Here is a 14,682-nt window from a genome sequence, read left to right as displayed (position 1 = left end):
TGCTACACATGGGAGGAGATCCGAGCTGGAAGAGATCGCCTCCCATGGGAACAGCTGGAGGCGATTAGGAGAGCAGAGGCAACCGGAGAGAGGAACCGGAGTTATGAGGGTACTCGACTAGCAAGGAAGCCTGTGAGTAAACCCAAAAAAATTCTTGGGGGGGGGCTTAAAGGGAGAGTGGCGAAGTCAGGTAGGAGACCTGCGCCTACTCCCTGTACTTACCGTGGAGAGCGAGAGTACGGGCAGACACCGTGTTACGCAGTAGAGCGCATGGTGTCTCCTGTACGCTGCATAGCCCAGTTCGGTACATTCCAGCTCCACGTATCGGCCGGGCTAGATTGAGCGTTGAGTCGGATGTCATGAAGCCGGCCCAACGCATCTGGCCACCAGTGCGTCTCCTTGGGCCGGCTTACATGGCACCAGCCTAACGCATGGTGTCCCCGGTTCGCCTACATAGCCCGGTGCGGGTTATTCCACCTCCCCGCACTGGTCGGGCGATGGGGAGCATACAACCAGGTAAGGTTGGTCAGGCTCAGTGCTCAAGGGAGCCAGTACGCCTGCACGGTCCGGTATTTCCGGCGCCACCTCCCCGCTCCAGCCCAGTACCACCAGTGCCTACACCACGCACCAGGCTTCCAGTGCGTCTCCAGAGCCCTGTTCCTCCTCCACGCACTAGCCCTATGGTGCGTGTCTCCAGCCCAGTACCACCAGTGCCTACACCACGCACCAAGCCTCCTGTGCGTCTCCAGAGCCCTGTACGCACTGTTCCTTCTCCCCGTACTCGCCCTGATGTGCGTGCCCTCAGCCCGGTACCACCAGTTCCGGTACCACGCACCAGGCCTATAGTACGCCTTGAGAGTCCAGTGTGCCCTGTTGTTGTTCCCCGCACTAGCCTGAAGGTGCGTGTCTTTAGCCCGGTACCTCCAGTTCCGGTACCACGCACCAGGCCTACAGTGCGTCACAGCCGGCCAGAGTCTGCCGTCTGCTCAGCGGCGCCTGAACTGCCCGTCTGCCCAACGGCGCCTGAACTGCCCGTCTGCCCAACGACGCCTGAACTGCCCGTCTGCCCAACGGCGCCTGAACTGCCCGTCTGCCCAACGGCGCCTGAACTGCCCGTCTGCCCAACGCCGTCTGAACTGTCCATCTGCTAAGCGCCGCATGAACTGCCCGTCGGTACTGAGCCTTCAAAGCCGCCCGTCTGCCATGAGCCTGCAAAGCCGCCCGTCTGCCATGAGCCTTCAGAGCCGTCCGCCAGACAGGAGCCGCTAGAGCCTTCCGCCAGACAGGAGCCGCTAGAGCCTTCCGCCAGACAGGAGCAGCCAAAGCCTTCCGCCAGACAGGATCAGCCAGAGCCTTCTGCCAGACAGGATCAGCCAGAGCCTTCCGCCAGACAGGATCAGCCAGAGCCTTCCGCCAGACAGGATCAGCCAGAGCCTTCCGCCAGACAGGATCAGCCAGAGCCTTCCGCCAGACATGACCAGCCAGAGCCGTCAGCGAGCCATGACCAGCCAGAGCCGTCATCCAGCCATGACCAGCCAGAGCCGTCATCCAGCCATGACCAGCCAGAGCCGTCATCCAGCCATGACCAGCCAGAGCCGTCATCCAGCCAGGATCCGCCAGAGCCAGCCAGCCAGGATCCGCCAGAGCCAGCCAGCCAGGATCCGCCAGAGCCAGCCAGCCAGGATCCGCCAGAGCCAGCCAGCCAGGATCCGCCAGAGCCAGCCAGCCAGGATCCGCCAGCCAGTCCGGAGCTGCCCCTCAGTCCAGAGCTGCCCCTCAGTCCGGAGCTGCCCCTTAGTCCGGTGCTGCCCCTTAGTCCGGTGGGGTTAATTTGGAGGGTGGCCATTTGGAGGAAGCTACCAAAGCGGGTATTGACAATGGTGGAGTGGGGGCCACGTCCCGCACCCGAGCCGCCGCCATGATGGGGCCCACCCCGGACCCTCCCCTTTCTATTTCAGGTTGTGCGGTCGGAGTCCGCACCTTTGGGGGGGGGGGTACTGTCACGCCCTGGCCTTAGTATTCTTTGTTTTCTTTATGTTTTTTAGTTAGGTCAGGGTGTGACATGGGGAATGTATGTGTTTTGTCTATGTCTATGTTCTATGTTGCATGTGTGCACTTAGTTCAGGTTTAGCTTCACGATCGTTTGTTTTGTTCATTTTGTAAGTGTTTGTTTTTCCTTCATTAAAAGAAGATGTATTTTTCACACGCTGCGCCTTGGTCCTCTCTCTCTCACGAAGACGATCGTGACATAAGGAAACGCTAAAGCACAATAAAGGCACCATTGAAATTATTAAAGTAGCTGAGCTACTGGGATACCAGCCCCAAACAATTGATAAAATTGTTTCCTAATGGAGAATCTGTTTAGGTGGAACTCAACTGAAAATACACTCGAGTTTTGGAGTGAAGTCAATAACTACACGGACTCTTCCGGGTCAAATCCATTTGAAGAACTGTGCAAAGCTACACTCACTGCCCTCTCCTTGCCATACTCAAATGCGGAGGATGAACGGCTGTTCAGCCAAATGAGTGTGGTCAAGTCAAAGTTAAGAAATAGAATGTCACTGCACACTCTCAACTCCATACTCCTGGTGTGGTATGGACTGAAGCTGGCTGGTGATACCTGTAATCAACTACTGTTCTTCTTTTTGAAGCAACTGCCGTTATTTTACCACTTTCCCAAGAACTTGGGAAATATAAAATCTTAGTCTACTTCTCTTCTGTTCTAATCTGAAATCATAACATAAATATATTCTACCAATCAAATCATACGTAAGGGATACACGATGACGCTCCAAGATAATGTACAGAGCAGAATCGTTCATGCCAGTTATACCACGGTTGCCAACGAAAACAATACTAAAGCACACATTTACCAATAGAAATTACGTTTAATTTATGTTTTAATTTTGTTAAGTAAATTCATAATTTATCATCCTCCCACCAAACCTGGTCATTAGTTCCATCGGTTAAGTTTCTAGAGACACAACCTAGTCCTTCATTCTTTTTGTTCTATGTCTATGGAGGCACACCAGTCATTCGTTATTTTTGTTCGATTGCTATGCAGGCTTTCTTACGTTCTTCCCTCGTCATAGTAGTTTATCCCTTGATTGCAGATGTGGGACTATTTGACAGCACTAGCGGCAGTTATGGTTTGTAGGCTTAGCTATAAATTCAATTTTATCAGTAAAATAAAAGCAGTGTGCTGGTTTATTTTTTATTTTAAGTTATTGCATTGTTTCCAATGCACTTCCAAAATAAATATAATCAATATAAAACATATTTACAAAAATGTAATAAACACCAAGACACAAGTAAAAAAAATATTAAAATAATAAAATTAATTATTGTGACGTAAGGGGTTAATCAGCTTGCTAGGTTCTCCGGAGTGAGCTGTCTTTCCAGCTACTTGTTTAAATAAAGTCGGACACTGCTATTAATGGTGAAGTGGCAGCGTAGCAAGTCGCCGGGTAAATCGAACGACTCATTCTCTTGTGACAATGGCACCATTTCCATCATTTTGCATTGTTGGGTGTTGTTGCTACTGCTTTCGGTGGGGTTTTCTACCTCGGAGGAGAGGAGGCTAGTGACTCCATCGCTTTCTTTCTGACACTGAAGGTCTCCAGTAACTTATCAGACTACTCTTGCACCTGTGCCTGGTGTTACTTATTATCTGTCTGGACTCCAGACCGGTATTTGATAATAGCTTTACTGCTGTGTAGCGGGATGACAACCCGGCCTCTTGGCTAAGTCTAGCTAGCATGTTGCCAATGTAGTATATACCCCATTGTCTCTTTAGAGTACCAAATGCACCTCTTGTCTAGCTCATGTACCAACTATCGCTATGTACTCCTGCTCTTATTGCAACCAAACTAGCAACCGAGTACTCCTCCCCCGTTGTTGTGCGGAAAGAAGCATATAAGTCACGGAGGATGTTTAATTCTTCAGCCCATATTTGTCGCAGTCTTAATTTTTCTTGTTTTCCTTTACCAATCCAATGTTTTAACAACCCATTCTGTAATTTTGAAGGTATATTTTTTTGTGACGTGCCACTTCTATCTTGGCTAGCTTCACTTCCGTAATTTCACTGTGTCTGTCAACTGTGCGATTTCTTTTCATATTGATAATGGGACTTTTATCTTTCCACCAGTCATGGATAGGATAGCTACCAAGCTTGTCAAAAGTAAAAATGGGAAAATTCTCGTCTCAATCATGTAGGCTAATAATAGTAATAAAGTAGCAACTTTGTATCACTGTCAGTATTGAATAGAATGTTGGGTCTTGTTACTAGGTCACATTATATTTTCATTCATAAATAGTTTTCATTCATAAATGTGTAGTGATTTATTACGGTAAAAAGGCATTTACTGCTGGAACTACTTCAAAAGAGTATTTTCTAACTGTCCTGTATATCTGGTTTAATGCCCACTAGAGTGCCATTGTAGCCAATCAGAAAGGAGTACTCAACATTGCCGTCATAAAATGCTGTTTTTGTAGCCACGACATCTATATATATATTTTTTTTTTTACAACTGCATTTTTTACCACTTTTCCAACAAGTTAGACAAAAACTAGAGCCTATGAAATCTTCCTGTATTTCTCTAGTATTCAAATATGAGGTACAGCTGTTTTAGTAAGCACATCAACTACATTTCTTCTCAACTTTCTGAAACAACTGCCGTTTTGTCCACTTTCCCAAGAAAACAACATAAAGCATATGAAATCTTAGTCTACTTCTCTGCTATTTAAATCTGAAATCAGAACAGAAATAACTTCTACGTATCTAGAGGTACAGCTGTTTTAGTAAGCACATCAACAACTTTGGTAACCCTTCATTTTACACATAGTGTCAATTTAGTCTTAAAACTTCTTGTCAATAGGGGGGCGCTGTTTTCGCTTTGGAAAAAATCGTGCCCAATTTAAACGGCCTCGTACTCTGTTCTAGATCATACAATATGCATATTATTATTACTATTGGATAGAAAACACTCTGAAGTTTCTAAAACTGTTTGAATTATATCTGTGAGTAAAACAGAACTCATTTGGCAGCAAACTTCCATACAGGAAGTGAAAAATCTGAAAACGAGGCTCTGTTTCAGGGCCTGCCTATTCAACTGGCTTTTATTTATCGATATGTATGCACTTCATACGCCTTCCACTAGATGTCAACAGGCAGTGGAAGGTCGAATGGGGTGTCTAGCTTGATCTGAGGCCGAACAAGAGCTTTTGGAGTGACAGGTCCGGTATTTTCTTTGTCTTCGACGGCGCGCGAGGGACCTCGACATTGTCTTCTGAAAAGCGTTCGGTATACACGGCGAATATCTCCGGCTCTGATTTTATTTGATACATATGATAATAACATCATAAAGTAGTTTTTTTCAACCGAGTTTTATCAGTTTATTCAACGTTTATTGGGACTTTTGGAGTTTTCCGTTCTTTGCACCAAGAGAGGATGGGAATGTTAGCAACCTTGGCTAGCATTGTGGCGCGAATTCGACAGAAGAAATGGACATTCTAAAACCAAACAACGATTTATTCTGGAAATAGGACTCCTTGTACAACATTCTGATGGAAGCTCAGCAAATGTAAGACAACATTTATGATGTTATTTCGTATTTCTGTGTAATATGTTGATGCCTATTCTCCACCGTGTTGGTGAGCGCTGTCTCACAATAACCCAAGCTGTATGATGTGGTAAAGTTATTTTTAAAAATCTAACACAGCGGTTGCATTAAGAACCAGTGTATCTTTCATTTGCCATACAACAAGTATTTTTTATGTAAAGTTTATGATGAGTTCTTTGGTCAGATTAGGTGAGTGTCCAAAATATCTCCGGACATTCTGGGGAAATGTTGCTACGTATTCACAATGTATAATCACGATTTGCAGCTCTAAATATGCAAATTTTCGAACAAAACATAAATGTATTGTATAACATGATGTTATAAGACTGTCATCTGATGAAGTTGTCCAAAGGTTAGTGATTCATTTTATATATATTGCTGGTTTTTGCGAAAGCTACCTTTGCTGTGAATAAATGCGTTTGTGTGTTTGGCTATTGTGGTAAGCTAATATAATTCTATATTGTGTTTTCGCTGTAAAACACTTAAAAAATCGGAAATATTGGCTGGATTCACAAGATGTTTATCTTTCATTTGCTGTACACCATGTATTTTTCATAAATGTTTTATGATGAGTATTTATGTATTTCACGTTGCTCTCTGTAATTATTCTGGCTGCTTTGGTGCTATTTTTGATGGTGGCTGCAATGTAAAACTATGATTTATACCTCAAATATGCACATTTTCGAACAAACATAAATGTATTGTATAACATGTTATAAGACTGTCATCTGATGAAGTTGTTTCTTGGGTAGTGACTAATTTTATCTCTATTTTGTCAGTTTTGTGAAAGCTACCTATGCGGTGGAAACATGGTGAAAATATGCGGTTGTGTGTTTGGCTATTGTGGTTAGCTAATAGAAATACATATTGTGTTTTCGCTGTAAAACATTTTAAAAATCGGAAATGATGGCTGGATTCACAAGATGTTTATCTTTCATTTGGTGTCTTGGACTTGTGATTTCATGAAAATTATATTTATGATATCCCTGTCCCGTTAGGCTAGGCTATGCTAGTCAGCTTTTTTGATGAGGAGGATCCCGGATCCGGGAGGGTGATGAAGTAGAGGTTAAACGAACTTAATAGGAACCAAGGAAGTTAGTACTACATTAATTAGTAAATACAAAATCACAACATGTAATTATATAGATAAGTACAAGTAAGTAAGAAGGTAGGTACAACTAAGTACCAGTTATTAACTATACCTAGTCACGCCACTACTTCAATTTAATATAAAAGAAACACCAAGGAACATATAGTCACAAAATGTATTTATATAGTAAAACATTTTATTCCCAAAAGTAAGTACAAGTAAGAACCAACGTATTACTATATAAATACGTAGTCACAGCAGTCTCTTTTAAAGTAATACCTAAGAATCACCAATGAACATACATGGTAATTTATAATTTATTACCATATAAATACCCCCAAAAATACCTTCAAGTCATCTCTCCTGTTGTTTCTATGTACTTTACATTTAGTTACCATGTATGTTCATGGTATCAGGGATGTAAAATTAAGTGGTTTCTGTTTCCACATAGATACAATTTAGTTACTTATGAGGTACCATTGCATTGGACGACTCCATTCCATGAAGACAACAGCAAATCTGTCCGTGATCTTACTCTGTTGTTACAGGGTACCACCTTCACACTTACAGGGTAAGTAGGAGGTAAGAGGGGTGTAAAAAATAATTGGTGTCTGTTTCCACATAGATACAGTGTAGTTATTTGTGAGGTACCACTGCATTGGACGAAGAGAACAAAGTGATCCAGTTTGCCAAAGTGGGGACCTTTTTTTGCATTAAAGACAAGCACACAATTCAGAGTGAAGTTTATTTAACGAAAATCAACCAAACAAACCTAAGTAGAAACAAATTTGTACTCGCAATCAGAACGAGCTAGCATAACAACAAACGTTTTTGATTCCTAGTTAGCCTCATGGAAAACAGTTTATGGGATTGAGCTAAGTAGCAGCGAATATGTTGACCTATTATGAGCAATTGTGAGCAACTGAGGAGGATGGAGAGCCTCACAAGTTTGACGAAATTACCTCACACTCTTACAAAAAAGGTTATCTTGGGTTCTATATAGAACCTCGTGGTTCTTTGGACAAGATATAAAAAAAGGTTCTTCATTTAAAAAAACAGTGAAGGAAAAGTACCTTCCCAATCCCAGAGTATTATGCAGTCCCTCCAGGATTTTTCAATTTGGCGATCACAACATTTTCCCACATATTTTGCAAGAGCACTATTAAGACAGTTAAATCATAGCAATATGACCACATACAACGGTCCGATAACTGCAATATAAAAAGAGGGCTAGCAATTTTAACCAATCAGCACACTTTTACTGCATTAAAATAGTTAAATCAAACAACACGTCAACAAACCTTTTTATTTAGAAATAGTGTAAATTCAAGTAGCTTTAAAATCAAAATAGGTCCCTACTTTTCAGGTAGCCATAGGATTAGTCTCTTTTGAGGGACAACACATTTTCCTCGATCTAGGTACCAAGGTTACTTTAGTTTACAACTCAGAGGAGAAACTCAGTCTCCATAGTGACAGTGGCTTACAGGTAAAGTCTCTGGTCTCAGGTGAGAACAACCCGATCAACAACTCCATCTCTTGGCTCCAAAGTCAAAGTTGCTCACCGTGCTGGAACTGCCAAAGTCGTCTGGGATTCCATTCTGTGTGCGGACCCCCAAAACCCCTCTGCAATCAAGATGATCTTGAGGAAGGTTGGTTGTCCAGGTTCATCTCAGAAGGCTGTGTCGAGTCCTGTGCTGACCCAGGTGGCCTTGCAGTGACCAGGCCTGATGCAGGGTGCTGTGCAGCATGTGGAGGCCAGTGCCAATGCCAGTCAGGTGTCCGAGTAGGAGTGGCAGTCTGTGTCTTTGTCAATAACAGCTGGTGCATGAAATCTAATATTAATGAAGTCTCAAGATTTTTCTTGCCTGAGGCAGAGTATCTCATGATAACCTGTAGACCACTCTATTTCTCAATAGAGTTTTCATCTATATTTTTCGTAGCTGTCTATTTACCACCACAAACCGATGCTGGAACTAAGACCGCACTCAACGAGCTATATAAGGCCGTAAGCAAACAAGAAAATGCTTATCCAGAGTTGGCGCTCCTAGAGGCCGGGGACATTAATGCAGGGAAATTTAAATCTGTTTTACCTCCCAAGAACCTTGCTTACCTCCTCCGGAGCGCTACGCTGGAGATTCTGGAACCTGCCGGGCTTTTCTCTCCCAGTGCTCCCTCATCTGTGAGCTGCAGCCTTCTTTATTCCCCTCGGACCGCTCAAAGATAGCGTACCTCATAACACTGATGTCTGGGAGGGCACTCGCCTGGGCTAAGGTGGTGTGGGAGTCCACCGTTTTCCTCAGTCTGGAGGAGTTTGGCGGAGGTACGAAAAGTGTTAGATTCTCCTTTGTCTGGGAGAGAGGCTGCTTGTAAGCTGCTCCAACTACGTCAAGACTCCCGAAGTGTGGCTAAGGAGGGAGAGGGAGTCTGTTACCAGTTCTCTTGGAAATCATCGAGGGCTGTCGACCCGCCTCCTACGGAGCCCATGCAACTGGGCAGGGCCAGATTGTCCCCCGCTGAGCACTTGCGCAGCCTTACAGTGTCTTGCTAAAGTATTACAATCTGTAATTTAAATCGATTTTTATTTGAATATCATGTAATGGACATACAAAATAAGCCAGATTGGTGAAGTGAAATGAAAAAAATAACTTGTTAAAAAAAATATATATATTTTAAACGGAAAAGTGGTGCGTGAAGTCACACAATTAGTTAGATTGCACACGTGGATTTTATTTAAGTGTCACATGATCTCAGTATATATACACCTGTTCCGAACGGCCCCAGCGTCAGCAACACCACTAAGAAAGGGGCACCACCAAGCAAGCGGCACCATGAAGACCAAGGAGCTCTCCAAGGTCAGGGACAAAGTTGTGGAGAAGTAAAGATCAGGGTTGGATTATAAAAAAAATATCAGAAACTTTGAACATCCCACGCAGCACCATTAAATCCATTATTGAAAAATGGAAAGAATATGGCACCACAACAAACCTGCCAAGAGAGGGCTGCCCACCAAAACTCACGGACCAGGCAAATAGGGCATTAATCAGAGGCAACAAAGAGACCAAAGATAACTCTGAAGGAGCTGCAAAGCTCCACAGCGGAGATTTGAGTATCTGTACATAGAACCACTTTAAGCTGTACACTCCACAGAGTTGGGCTTTACGGAAGAGTGGCCATAAAAAGTCACTGCTTAAAGAAAGAAATAAGCAAACATGTTTGGTGTTCGCCAAAAGGCATGTAGGAGACTCCCCAAACATATGGAAGAAGGTACTCTGGTCAGATGAGACTAAAATTGAGCTTTTTGGTCATCAAGGAAAATGCTAATTCTGGCGCAAATCCAACACCTCTCATCACCCCGAGAACACCATCCCCACAGTGAAGCATGGTGGTGGCAGCATCATGATGTGGGGATGTTTTTCATTGGCACGGACTGGGAAACTGGTCAGAATTGAAGGAATAATGGATGGTGCTAAATACAGGGAAATTCTTGAGGGAAACCTGTTTCAGTCTTCCAGAGATTTGAGACTGGGACTGAGGTTCACCTTCCAGCAGGACAATGACCCTAGGCATACTGCTAAAGCAACACTCGAGTGGTTTAAAGGGACCATTTAAATGTCTTGGAATGGCTTAGACAAAGCACAGACCTCAATCCAATTGAGAATCTGTGGTATGACTTAAAGATTGCTGTACACTAGCGGAACCCATCCAACTTGAAGGAGCTGGAGAAGTTTTGCCTTGAAGAATGGGCAAAAATCCCAGTGGCTAGATGTGCCAAGCTTATAGAGACATACCCCAAGAGACTTGCAGCTGTAATTGCTGCAAAAGGTGGCTCTACAAAGTATTGACTTTGGAGGGGTGAATACTTATGCACGCTCAAGTTATGTTTTTTTGTGTTATTTCTTGTTTGTTTCACGATAAAAAATATTTGCATCTTCAAAGTGGTAGGCATGTTGTGTAAATCAAATGATACAAAACCCCCAACAATCAATTTAAATTCCAGGTTGTAAGGCAACAAAATAGGAGACCTGCTTTTTCTGTTGCCAATTTGTCATGAAGTCCTACCATCATATTCCTGTGTTTCCTGTGCTTTAGTTTTAGTTTTTCCTAGTCTTCCCAGTTCTGAACTTTCTGCCTGTCCTGACCCTGATCCTGCCTGCCATCCTGTACCTACCTGACTCTGATTTGGATTACAACTCTTTGCCTGCCTTGACTTACCTTTTGCCTACCCCTTGTACTGTAATAAACTCTGAGACTCGTACTATCTGCCTCTTGTGTCTGCATCTTAAGCTGAGCCGTGAAAGGAGGAGGTCAAAGATCCGGCAGTGTGTTGCCAGGATAACAACTTCTCCCTCAACGTGATCAAGACAAAGGAGATGATCGTGGACTACAGGAAAAGGAGTGTTGAGCACGCCCCCATTCTCATCGACGGGGCTGTAGTGGAGCAGGTTGAGAGCTTCAAGTTCCTTGGTGTCCACATCACCAATGAACTGTCATGGTCCAAACATACCAAGACAGTCATGAAGAGGGCACGACAAAGCTTATTCCCCCTTAGGAGACTGAAAAGATTTGGCATGGGTCCTGAGATCCTCTACAGCTGCACCATCGAGAGCATCCTGACTGTTTGCATCACCGGCTGGTATCGCAACTGCTCGGACCGCAAGGCACTACAGAAGGTAGTGCATACAGCCCAGTACATCACTGGAGCCAAGCTTGCTGCCATCCAGGACCTCTATACCAGGCGCTGTCAGAGGAAGGCCCTAAAAATTGCCAAAGACTTCAGTCACCCTAGTCAAAGATGGTCTCTCTGCTACCGCATGGCAAGCGGTACCGGAGTACCAAGTATAGGTCCAAAAGATTCTTAACAGCTTCTAACCCCAAGCCATAAGACTCCTGAACAGCTAACCAAATGGCTACCCGGACAATTAATTTGCATTTTTACGCCGCTGCTACTCTCTGTTTATAATCTATGCATAGTCACTTTACATCTACCTACATGTACATATACCTCAATTACCTCGACTAACCTGTGCCCCCACACATTGACTCTGTACCGGTACCCCTTGTACAGTTAAAGTCGGAAGTTTACATACACCTTAGCCAAATACATTTAAACTCAGTTTATCACAATTCCTGACATTTAATCCTAGTAGAAATTCCCTGTCTTAGGTCAGTTAGGATCACCACTTTATTTGAAGAATGTGAAATGTCAGAATAATAGTGGAGAGAATGATTGATTTATTTCAGATTGTATTTCTTTCTTCACATTCCCAGTGGGTCAGAAGTTTACATACACTCAATTAGTATTTGGTAGCATTGCCTTTACATTGTTTAACTTGGGTCAAACGTTTCGGGTAGCACTCCACAAGCTCCCCACAATAAGTTGGGTGAATTTTGACCCATTCCTCCTGACAGAGCTGGTGTAACTGAGTCAGGTTTGTATGCCTTCTTGCTCGCGCTTTTTCAGTTCTGCCCACAAATTGAGGTCCGGGCTTTGTGATGGCCACTCCAATACCTTGACTTTGTTGTCCTTAAGCCATTTTGCCACAACTTTGGAAGTATGCTTGGGGTCATTGTCCATTTGGAAGACCCATTTGTGACCAAGCTTTAACTTCCTGACTGATGTCTTGAGATGTTGCTTCAATATATCCACATAATTTTCCACCTCATGATGCCATCTATTTTGTGAAGTGCACCAGTCCCTCCTGCAGCAAAGCACCCCCACAACATGATGCAGCCACCCCCGTGCTTCACGGTTGGGATGGTGTTCTTCGGCTTGCAAGCCTCCCCCTTTTTCCTCCAAACATAACGATGGTCATTATGGCCAAACAGTTCCATTTCTGTTTCATCAGACCAGAGGACATTTCTCCAAAAAGTATGATCTTTGTCTCCATGTGCAGTTGCAAACTGTAGTCTGGCTTTTTTATGGTGGTTTTGGAGCAGTTGCTTCTTCCTTGCTGAGCGGCCTATCAGGTTATGTCGATATAGGACTCGTTTCACAGTGGATATAGATACTTTTGTACCTGTTTCCTCCAGCATCTTCACAAGGTGTTCTGGGATTGATTTGCACTTTTCGCACCAAAGTACGTTCATCTCTAGGAGACAGCGGCGGGCGTCGGAGCCTGTGTGGTATGATTCCACCTTATTCCTATATTGTCATTTTGCTCGTTTGATGACTCTGCAGAGGTCGTAGCGGGACTTCTTGTACTTGGTTGTGTTCCTGTCAGCCGTAGCCTCAGGGTTGTCTGCGGTAGCCCTGTGTGTGGTAGCATTGTCCTTTAGCTTAGCGCCAACCTCTGTGTTAATTGAATGGGAGAAGCAGTGAACTTTCACTGTGGGGACAACGTCGCCGATGCATTTCCTTATGAAGCCGGTGACGGAGGTGGTTAGCTCGTCGATGTTCCAATCAGCGCTAGAAAGCAGTCCTGTAACATAATCTCTGATTCTGATTACCATTTCTCAACGGAGTGAGTCACGGGTACTTCTTGTAAACAGTACGGAGTCATGATCTGATTTTCCGTATGGCGGACGAGGTATGCCTGCTTGTGGGAAGAGTAACAGTGGTCTAGGACTTTATCGATCGCCCCTAGTGGTGAAGGAGACGTGTTGATGGAAGTTGGGCATCACGTGTCTTAATGATGCAGAAGTAAAATTGCCGGAGACAGTCTCCGGATGTAAGTTTTCCTGCTTGTTTATGGCCTCGTATAGTTCGTTAAGTGCCAGCGTGTTATATTTCTTGTCCTGAGGTCGAATGTATACAACAGTCACGATAATAGCTGAAACCTCCCTCGGGAATTAGAAGGATTTCACCATCAGGTATTCCAAGACGAGTGAACAATGGGTCAAGACTACCACTGCGCTCGAGTCAGCAAACCATTTGTTGTAGATAAGAATGGAACCCCCCACCCTCTCTTAATTCCCGGACTCTACTCTCCTGTGAATGGAGAATAGCCAAGGGGGATATCTTGTCTGAAAGCCATGTTTCAGAAAAGCAGAGGATATTGCCGTTATGAGAGTCCGGTTGGTAGCAAATCCGCGATCGGAGGTCATCCATCTTATTATGAAGTGATTGGCAATAGAATGGAGGGAAGAGGTGAACGGTTTTCCCTTTGCCTTAATCTTGCCAGGCCTCCCCGTCTCCTGCCTCTGTAACACCAACGTTTCTGCTTGCATACCCTGAAAATTGGGTTGGAATTACAGAGACAGCCCAGGGCAGATGAGTCGAAGTCGATGCCGCAATTGGGGTAAGTAACTGCTGATCTGATGTTCAAAAGTTATTGTCGGTTATAAGAAATGATAGTAGATACATTTCGTGAAAACAAAGTAAAAATAAACTCCAAAAGAATCACAAAATAGCAAAGTTGGGTCAGAGCTCGCCAATCGAGTAATACATTCTTATATTTTGTGTTATGATAAATACTAACATATGTGCTAAACTCATGAGCCATTGATGAATGGGTAACTCACATTGCACAGTGCGCACACATACAGTGCCTTCAGAAAGTATTCACACCCCTTGAATTTTTCCACATTGTTGTTACAAAGTGGGATTAAAATGGATTTAATTGTATAGTTTTTGTCAAAGATCTACACAAAATACTCTCTGTCAAAGTGTAAGAACATTAAAAAAAATCTCTTAACATTTCTGAAAAATAAAACACTATTAGAGCTTGATTAGTTAAGTGTTCAACCCCCGAGTCAATACATGTTAGAAGCTTACAGCAGATTATAGCTGTCTTTCTGGGTAAATCTCTAAGAACTTTCCACACTTGTATTGTACAACATTTGCCCATTGTTCTTTTCAAAATTCTTCAAGCTCTTTCAAATTGATTGTTGATCATTGCTAGACAACCATTTCCAGGTCTTGCCATAGATTTTCAAGAAGATTTAAGTGAAAACTGTAACTGGGCCACTCAGGAACATACACTGTCTTCTTGGTAAGCAACTCCAGTGTAGATTTGGCCTTGTGTTTTAGGT

Source organism: Salvelinus namaycush, chromosome 2 (genome assembly GCF_016432855.1).
Source record: "Salvelinus namaycush isolate Seneca chromosome 2, SaNama_1.0, whole genome shotgun sequence".
Classification (NCBI taxonomy): Eukaryota; Metazoa; Chordata; class Actinopteri; order Salmoniformes; family Salmonidae; genus Salvelinus; species Salvelinus namaycush.
This window is presented reverse-complemented; position numbering follows the sequence as displayed.